The sequence below is a fragment of the Pygoscelis adeliae genome, unplaced genomic scaffold (genome assembly GCF_000699105.1).
Source record: "Pygoscelis adeliae isolate BGI_AS28 unplaced genomic scaffold, ASM69910v1 Scaffold62, whole genome shotgun sequence".
In the NCBI taxonomy this organism is placed as follows: Eukaryota; Metazoa; Chordata; class Aves; order Sphenisciformes; family Spheniscidae; genus Pygoscelis; species Pygoscelis adeliae.
In genome coordinates, this window is record NW_008824401.1 from 5,474,037 (window position 1) to 5,482,691 (window position 8,655).

The window sequence follows — 8,655 nt, forward strand, 5'->3', positions numbered from 1 at the left end:
TTTTAAATTATATATTGGTTACACTTAATGAATAATAGATTCTGTAGGTGTTGTTTCTCAGATCATAATGCTGATGACACTATATGTTGGAGACTTCCTAGTCATCCTTCTGACAATAAAGCAGGTGGAGCTCACAAAGGTCACCGAAACACAAAATTCTATTTACAGGTCTCCATCCTAGCCCAGTCTTCTGCAGGACAAACATTCCCAAAGCTAGGAGCAAGACGTATTCCAGGTTAACCTTGAACAAATAGAATGCAAGAAACAATCACTTGAAATAAAGCTGGGGATTTCATGTAGGTTTTGGGTTGCTGTGCTCTCCTAAGCAGTAGAGTCATTATATAGATTCCACCGATTTGTTGGGTTTGATCACTGTTTCACCATCGATCATTCGATGGGTCGGCCCATAACTGCGGCATACATCTCTCCATCCTCCTCTCTGCCTTGAGCATACACGAAATCAAGAACAGAGCTCTTGATAAATAAGCCAATTCTTTCAGACATTTTAGGGCAGCAAAGAATGTATTAAAATCACCAAGGGGACATCTGGCTCTTCTCTACTATACTATTTTTATCAAAAATGCTAAGAAAGAGAAAGAACATGATGCACAGTTAAAAGAAAAAACCAGCACCAAAACTCAGATGATCATTAGAGAGCTGGGAGATGCCTGTAATCTAACAGGTGATAAGAAGACCAAAGCGCTTATTTGAATGTTGCTATTCTTTGCGTGAAAGCAGGAGAGCTATACATAATTAATTGGGATCTGCTTCATTTTCTGAAGGAGAACATATTTGTTTTTATATTAAGTATTACAGAAGACACTTAAGATTCAGGCACTGATACCTGATAATTGTTTATCATCTCTTTTTTTGCAGGAGGGGACCAAGATCGATGGGAAAACCAGGACAGTGTTATCTGGAGGCCTTTGGCTTTTAAGTCACTTTGGTTTTAGGTCTTAGCCTGGTATCGTAACTGCCCCTAGGCTGGCTAGCAACTCATTTCATCTTTGCAGTGGATGACAAAGTATCTGCACTAATCTGTTTAGAGATACCAGCTGTTGCCTTTGATAGCAGTGATAACAGTGCAAAAATGGTAGAAGTCCTCTGACCCTTTTTGGAGAAGCTCAGAGACACCCGCGCTGCACCCAGGCGTAATGTAGGACCCACCGTGCCGATGGTGCAGAGGATGCTGAGTGAGGTCATAGCTGGAATCCAGCTCCCCGAGCGATGCAGCGCCCAGGACACCTGTGACACTGCGGAGCATTTCTCACGGGAGCCTGGGCATGGTCAGAGATGGACTGGTTAAGAGTCAGCTCAGAAGAGACTGCAATAAAAGGGACAGAAAAATCCTTTAAAAGCACAAGCCTGAGTTGACTCCCAACTAATAAACTATATTAATCCAAGATTCAAATTGCCCCCTGGGAGGGGGCTGCTTTCCCCGCTGCCCCTGCGCAGCCCGCAGCTGTCGGGATTGTGCTGCACCACTGCACTGCCAGAGCTTTCCCATACCCAAACGGCATCTCCAGGTGAGAAAGTACCCCCAAAATGACAGAGGGGCAAATTGCCCCTGGGCTGTGCCTCTCTCCACTGGCTGTGCCCCTCCAGCATCTCCCTCTGCCAGCAGTTCAGTTCAATTTCTGCTGCTGCTGAGGACGTCTCTCCAAGAAGGGAGGCTTTGTGCCATCCTCTGCGTGCTGTCAGCCATCACGGTCGAGATAACTTTCCACTTTGGTCTGAGGGACAGACAGGCTTTTTGGTGCCTTTAGTAATTCTCCTGACAGCCTTGATATCAAATACGTAATTCTGAGATAAGCTTGGCAATAAATGCCTATAGCAAACACAGTAAGGCAACACAACAGCAAAGAGCTGTGCAACTAAAGAGAAGCTCTCCCACACAGCTCTCCGTGCCTACAATAAACTATTTATTAATCATGCCTGCCCTATTTCCCTCCATCACAGGCACCTCAGCACTATGATGGATTAACGGGGACACAGGAACGCAGCGCCCCTTTTGTGAGTAAAACAGGCGACCAACTTCTGTGCACCCTTTGTAGCAGGACGGCCACAAAACCTGCACGGCGCTCCCAGAAATGGGTGGGCTTTTATCAGTTGCATGGTATGATCTTGCACAGGGACAGGGTACAAATACTGTTGAGGTATAAAAAGAAGATGATGGCAAAATGTCTGAATGCGATTAACAGTATAGCCTTCTTTTGCTTCTGGCATAACAAAAAAATTCAACCAAAATAAACAGTCCAGCTGTGTGAATCTTAGCTCCTTTTGAACCAGGCCATCAAACTGTCTCTCTGCCGTAAAGTAAAAACCTTCCAAACGCTTGCAGAATCTCCAGACTTGGCAATTTCCCCAGGATAACCCAGTAAATTGCTGGGGGAAAAAAAGTATCCCATGTATCATAAAATACTGGAATTTTATCCCGAACAAAGGCCAAAAACTTCTCCAGAGGGAGAATCTGAAGCCAGATCTCCAGATATTCAGAGCTGGAGGAAGGGTTTCCTTCCAGTGCATCAAGGAATTCTCCCTGGCAGTTCACAAAGCCATTCGACTGGAGCACAATAACGCAGAGAAGGCTTGCTAGGGGAGAAAATGTCACGGAGGCGCAGCAGGATTTGGGAGCATGACTATAACAAATCTTAAGGGCCACGGAGTAAAGTCTCCAGCTATTGAAGGCAACTGTGTCACTGCAGTTTTGCTGGTGTGGCATTAGTAGCCGTCCCCATCTGGTCAAACCAGGCTGGGTACACCCGCGTGCCATAAAACCAGTTCCAGTCTTCCTATATGTTTTTTGAGTAGAAACCATGGGACAGATGCTATTCTGAGTCAATGGAATTACAGCTATATAAATCAGAGTAAAATCTGGTCCCTAACATTTCTGTTGTGTATATACCACCTATAGAAGAATAATGGATGCTAAATCTAAATTGTGCTTCCCACACTTATTTCATAGGAAATACACTTTTTTAACCATTTTATCAGTTTTCTAAAATGAATCTTTCCCTTTTTCATTACCAAATTTTGATCTCATATCATTTCCAGCACCACCCCAAGCCATTCTGGAGTTCTCGTTTACATCACTAGAGATTAATATTAGGTGTTTGTAAAAGGAGGATATTAGCTTCTCCCTTATATCTGTCAAAATTAATAACTTCTTTATCACAGATAACTCCAGGTCAATATTAGATTCACAGATGTGGCCAGGAATAAAACGTATGGAAATAAAATATCTCATTTATAAGTATCCGAAAAGGAAAAAGAAAAAAAAAAAGAAAAAAAAGAAGTATTTTCATTATTGAAATTTAGACTGCAACTGTTCAAAAGGTCAAAAGACTTTGAGGGCTGAACATATCTGCCATATGGCCTTAGCCTTTCAAATAGGAAACAAATTGGAGGTCACCTCAGGGGAAAAAAGAGAAACGAATTTTCTACAAACAGGGCAAAGGAAAGGATCAGGATCTTCTCCGCATTGCGTGTATGCTTCTATCTAAACCTACATTGTGGCCAGAAGGACTCCAGACATAAATGTTTGTACAATGATTGATGTAAATACTTGGGTGATGATTGATAATGGTTATGTCTGGCAGATGTCCACCTTCTGCACGGCTGATCCAACGTGATACCTCCTGATGTTGCGCTGATTTAAAGGGAATAGCATGTTCAAAGTGACCATATTGCAGCAAGAATACCCTGTGCTCTTGGTCTAGCAGAGATGAGGTTGATTATATTTGGTAATGGACCATGCTGTTGTCTCCTAAAATCTACTGATTTAAGAGCATTAGCAGACACAAAGCTCGTCTGTGGCCTGGCGGAGGTAAGGCAGATCTTGGCCATCTCCCATGGAGCACTCCTGACTTACAGGACTTTCTCCGACTCCTGGCATTTTTAAGAGTTGTGTCAGAGACATGCTCAAATGCTAAACTGTACTCTTTGCAGACTTCAACTGTTCTGTTTGATTCCCTAAATATGGACTGGGCAGGTTAACTTCCAGACTTCTGATATGAAAATAATTCTCTTAATTTTGAGTGGCTTTACTGGCTTCCCACCTGCCTGTCCCCCTCTCACCGCTGCGACTGCACCACGGAGGCAGGGGCTCGATGGCTTGCACGCAGAGCACGGGCTCAAGAGATGAAGAGGAAAAGAGAGTTGACAATGCGAGATCTACTTTTTACATAGGTTTCAAGGGAGAAGGTGAGAATACAACAGAGGAGAAGCTGTAGGAGTTATGCTTTCAGAAGTAAATAACACAGGATCCAGTGATTTAAAGGCTGTTAAATTAATTTTACCGACTATTTTATTCACTGTGATCAAAGTTATATCACTGATGTTCTTACTAATATATCCCATTTGGCTCAATAATCTTTTATTTGTAATTACAGGTGAAGAGGTCATTTTAAAAAAGCCTGCAATGGGCTTTAAAGAATTATGCTGCTTTCATTTTGTGTTTATAAGCAATTGAGGATAGAGGATAAAATTAACTAATGCTACTTTCTATGAGAAAAATATTAAAATGTCCTCAGTTCATATCCTCATTCGCCCAAAGGAGTTTTTCCTATTGCTTGGCTTCAAGCGCTGGCTTTGTGCACTGGCTGCTCCCTGCAGCCAGGCGGGCAGCGCAGCACTGGCCACCGACCTGCCAACGGGGAAACACCATCCCTCCCCCTTTTCTTCCTCAGCTCCTCAAACTCTGGATGACCCACAGTAAAATCCATTTAACAAGGCTTCGTTCCTCACCGACCCAGTTAAATCTTTGCAAAAATAAACAAGAGCCGTTCTTTGTTTTTCCTGCGGCTTTGGGATCTGTTTCGAACATGGAAAGAAGCAGCCCTACCTGAGCGTAAGGCACAGGGAAGGGAGAGCAAAACAGATGGCTGGGGAAAAGCAATGCCTTTAACAGGAGGACTTCCAGGGAGGGACATTTATATCCCTCTATTTTCTTGTTGGGTGTCTTATGCTGCATTGAGATCACAGCGGTCCACATGCCCTGTCTGTCCTTCTCGACCCGGAGCAAAGCTCTGGGCATGGGGAGGCACGGGAGGCAGTGTAAACATGGGGTATAAATGCTGCTTGCCTCCACAAAGTTCCACTTGTCTCCTTGTCTTCTTGATGCTGATACTATTTTTGCAAAGGACCACATTTCTGCAAATTTAGAATAAAAATCCTCAAGCCTCGATATTTCCAAGTTGCGCTGTGAAACCCTCTTCACCAGCCAAATGAATGCTGAAGTGTCAAGTGAGCGCACGGCGGCCAGTGCCCAGGACCCCAGGGACAGGTGCCTACTGGGCATCTGCTAGCGCCGGAGCAGGCAGCACCGCTCACTCCGAAGGTCCCGTTTGAACAGGCACATTCTTCCTTCTCAGCATCATATATAGAAAAAGATACATCTTTACAAAGAAAAGCATTTCCTGACCCATCTCACCACATTTCAGTTTGAAGTGCTGTTTGTCATCACTAAGCACTACTCTCCCAGCCAATGACTGCTATTTCTCCCTGGAGTTGCTCTCTGCTTTAATAGGGTGTGAATACCTGAAACAGCTATGGTGCACTATTAATTGTTATTCATGCTTGGCTCCTAGTGGGGAAACACAAAAGCTGCCACATGAACTTACCTACTTCAAGATGATACCAACATGTATAATATTTCAAAAGATGGGGAAAATATCTTTGTGACCTAACCTAGCTGAACTCACAAAAACAAAGCCATGTCCTCCATTGGGAAGAGTAAAGTATTGAAATGGGACTCCGAGAAGATCAATTAATCAGCCCATTCCCTCATGTACAAACACAACCCTTAGACCTCAGTTCTGAGAGGCTTACACATATCTCTGCAAAGACATCCCCCACTTTTAGCTGTTTTTCTTAACATTAGAAATTAGGAAGAGAAAAAATGGGTTGCCCCTTCAGTCTCAATCAGCTTCAAAGACTGGGTTAGGGTTGGGGGCCTCCAAGTCTAACCTCAGCGCTGGGAGAGGGGGTCAGAGGACTAACAAGACGGAGGAGAAAGAGCAGAAGAAGGAGAAAGGCTGGCTGGCTGGTGCTGCAGTGAGGGCAGGGCAGGGAGGGCCTCCCCATCTGAGCAAGGTAGTGATGCAATGCAGCGCAATGCATTGCAGATGACATTTGACAGGGGATTTGGAAAGAGCAGTTGCTACCAACTCTGCTTCCTGGGCAGCCCAGAAAGGACCCGGGGCAGCGGCAGGGGAGCGGACATCCATGCATCCCTCAGGGCTGTTTACAGGACTGGCGTATGGAGGCTCAGCAACCCGTGAGTATATCCTGGCCATAAGTATGTGAGAGATTCACAACAGGAAAATGCTTCTAGCCATCAGAACAGGGAGATTTTGAAATATCCTTCCAAGATAATCAGTTTTAAGATGCCACCTGTGCAGTTTATCGTGAGTTTAGGCTAATGTTCCTGTAATACCAGGACCAGAGTTTGCTCCTCACTCGGTCTTCTTCTGGAGGAAAAAAAAGGGGAAAAGAAAAAAACAACCCAATAATCTTCAACAAGTTAAATGTATTTTTGGTGCATTTGATGGATGTTGTCATGCAGGGCTGGACGGGAGCTTTAAAAAAACAAAAAGTCTGCAAATATTCATTCACATTTTTAAATGAATTTACTGCAGCCACGTTGATTTTCCCCTGAGATTTGCTTTCTGCACACTTTTGAGCAATCAAGTTTTACTGGGCAAATGTTTGCACAAGACAAATTTCAAAATTGCATGCAGAGACAGAATTTTTTGTGTTTTCATGCCAGACATGCTTGTAGGCTTCTCCAATGAGCAGGCAGAAACAATATCATGTGATTTATCTGACCCATCACAACCAACCCACATACCTTGACTAACGAAGATCAGACACCCACAGTTGTTTGTGATCAAGACACAGAGTTGTTTTTTTAATTATAAAGCTATCCATCAGTAATTTCAAATAATAAGTAAATTGGAGGGAATTGTGATCTGTCTCCAGATAGTCTGTGAGCAGAGAAAGCAGCTAAATTTGTTGAATAAATTATTCATTATGGATTATTCGCTCAGCTCTACTGCAATAGCAGTGACATTGTTTAATTTAATAGCACATTAAGGGATCTTTTTCCTTACACAAATGAGTGCATTGCTCCCAGCAAGTTGACTCTTGAAGATGCAATACTGGAAAACTGTAAGAACAGCTACCCCTGTCCAAGGCTTCAATTAGGTTTTGAGCAGAGAAGACCTTCATAATACACCACCGACTAAATTTGGCTACAGTCCTTCTGTGGGGATACAAACTTGCTTGACAGAATATGGAGCTATGTATAGCTAAAAAAAACCTAAAAACCAAGCACATGGGTTTGTTTTCTTCACTGAGAAACTGCCTGTGCTTTGAGATGGATCTGAAAATCCCAAAGCCAAAAGAAACCAATTTTTATTCAGAGCTCATTTGATCCTGGAGAGGCAAGTGCATTTTATCTGAGCCCTGTATTTCTTTGTCTTCCACTGCAAAAGTCTAGCAGCCCCTCTTCCCATCTCCAGCTATGCTGGAGCCCAAAACTCAAAGCCAAACTCAAGAATAGTGAAACTCTGCCAACCAAACCAACCCTTTCTGAACAGCCACTGCAGGAATACCAGTCCTGTTGATTTTGTTGGTCGTCTTGATTCTGCCTGAAGACACTATAAAGGATAGCAAATATATTTATAGTTCACTTACGACTAAATACCTGTGGAGGAAAGCTCTCCAGTAACTTTTTTTCCCCTGAGAAATTAAGATCTTCAAAGTCGCAAGGACCTATCACACAAACAGCTGCAAAACACTATAACGACCCGGCCCTGGCCATATTCTTTGACCACTTTTACAGATGTGACTCAACCAGACTCTTGGTCTCTGTGATGCCCAGGGCTGGCCGAGCGCGGGAGCACTGGGCTGACCCGCACCCTCCAGTGCTGCCCGCGGACACACAGCTGAGTCGTGGCTGCCTCCATCCGCTCTAACACAGGCACAACTGCTGCCTTTCAGTGGAGACCCTGCACATCCTTCCAGCATAGCACCAGGGTAATTTTCTTGGGTCTAATGGGGCCCATAGAAGTGAGGGTCGAGGACCAGCGAGCCATGGGCAGGCGGCAGAGGCTGAGGCTCGAGCCCTTAGAAACCCTCATGCTGAAAAGCGTGATGTTTGTGGGACCCTGACTACAAGTGCCACACACAAACATGGGAAGGGGCTCTCCTCAGCAGGGGTAAATTAGTTTTCTGCCACTGATGAGAGCGGAAAAGAAAATAAATTATGTACATCGTTCATTTCGGTTAAGAAGGGCTGAAAAAAAACCAACCAGTGAGTGAATACATCAATGGGATTGTGTTGCCCATTCATGGATGTGAAATGTCATATCCTGAAATATCCTGATTCTGGCCCAAATATAAATACATGGAGAAACAGGCACATGCAGACATCCCTGATCTGCTCCTCTGCGCTTTTTGATGCTGCGCTTTTTTAAAACCGGGCTCCCCCTGAGTAATGACCTGCAGGTAGCAGGTACGGTGCCACCTCCCAGGCAATCTGTTACAGCAGACAAGAAACAGATTTCTCAGCCCTAACAGACTCCTCTCCAGTACAGTGCATTTCCCGCTGGCTATCTCCAGCACCCGTGCTGTCACAGAGCAGTCTGTGCC